Raw genomic sequence first — 1,408 nt, forward strand, 5'->3', positions numbered from 1 at the left:
ACTTATCACCAATGTCGTGGACTTACAGATCTGTGTCGTGTGTCTTCCCTATGTGCCTATGCTATTAGCGCCAGTTTTGTGTGGTGACACGTTGTGTGGCACCACATTTTGCAATTATCCTTAATTTATGAGCATGAGTGTACTAAAAAGGGCCAGAGGTGGACCAGCGTGTCACTGGCTTCCTCTATTTGTGAAGCTCTTTCTCTTGAATAAATCACCCATTTTTTGTGAAACTGTTATCATCTGATGGGAATTCAGCCTTATGCAAAACTCATCCAGACATGTTTCAGCACTTTTTGGACAAATATTCAGTGGTATGTTTGTTACAAGTGAATTTTAAAGAAACTTCTGATATAAAATGTTTACTTTTGTAAAATGAGCCTTTACTATTGAATGTTTTTGCATTGGTTTGCATACAGTACAGAGTTGAGACACCTAGCACTGAGCTGAGGCATTCTATGCTGTATATAACGATATCTGTGAAAGTTTCTAGTTTTATAGCACATTTGGCAATAAAGTGGACGTATGCCTTTGTTTACATACCTCAGACGAAGTTTTTGGGTATTTATTCTTGTAGGTTTAGCTTTGCTCCGCAATCTACAGTTTGTCGTCAGCAAAGAGCAAAACATTATTTTATTTTTCTGTTAATTATGCATTTTCTACCGTGAAACACTATGTATCGTCTTGTTTGCTGTGTTACTTACAGTTTTTTTGATCTTGTGGTGATTTTATTTCTTTGTGTCCAGATAAAAAAAGCACTCCGTCTTCAGGCCACGAGTGGCCTACCGGGACCATCCGAAGCCGCTACTATTCGGACGAGTAGCCCCTCAATTGGCATCACGAGGCTTAGTGCACCCCGAAAAATGGCAACAGCGCTTGGCTGCCTGGATGGTTACCCATCCAACTGCCGACCACGCCCGACAGCGCTTAACTTCGGTGATCTCACGGGAACCGGTGTATCCACTGCGGCAAGGCCGTTGCCTTGTGTCCAGATAGCACACTTATTTTAGCTTTTGTAATTAAACATTCATTTTTTACGATTTCTTGCTAATCACAGAGCTTTCATAGCCATTACATTTTTTGACATGTGCATCACATCTATTGATTTCGACCACATTCGAATAATTCTTTCGTGGTGCGTGGTGTTTTTTAATTATTATTATTATTATTATTATTGTTGTTGTTGTTGCTGCTGATGTTGTGGTCTTCAGTTCTGAGACTGATTTGATGCAACTCTCCATGCTACTCTATCCTGTGCAAGCTGCTTCATCTCCCAGTACCTACCGCAACCTACATCCTTCTGAATCTGCTTAGTGTATTCATCTCTTGGTCTCCCTCTACGATTTTTACCCTCCACGCTGCCCTCCAATACTAAATTGGTGATCCCTTGATGCCTCAGAATATGTCC

At 40.8% G+C, this 1,408-nt stretch overlaps 1 pseudogene; it reads right to left on the reverse strand.

Moving 5' to 3' along the window:
- Positions 1–864: 864 nt before the first annotated feature.
- Positions 865–982, reverse strand: LOC126212494 (5S ribosomal RNA; annotated as a pseudogene).
- Positions 983–1,408: the final 426 nt, after the last annotated feature.

The sequence above is a fragment of the Schistocerca nitens genome, chromosome 1 (genome assembly GCF_023898315.1).
Source record: "Schistocerca nitens isolate TAMUIC-IGC-003100 chromosome 1, iqSchNite1.1, whole genome shotgun sequence".
Taxonomy (NCBI): Eukaryota; Metazoa; Arthropoda; class Insecta; order Orthoptera; family Acrididae; genus Schistocerca; species Schistocerca nitens.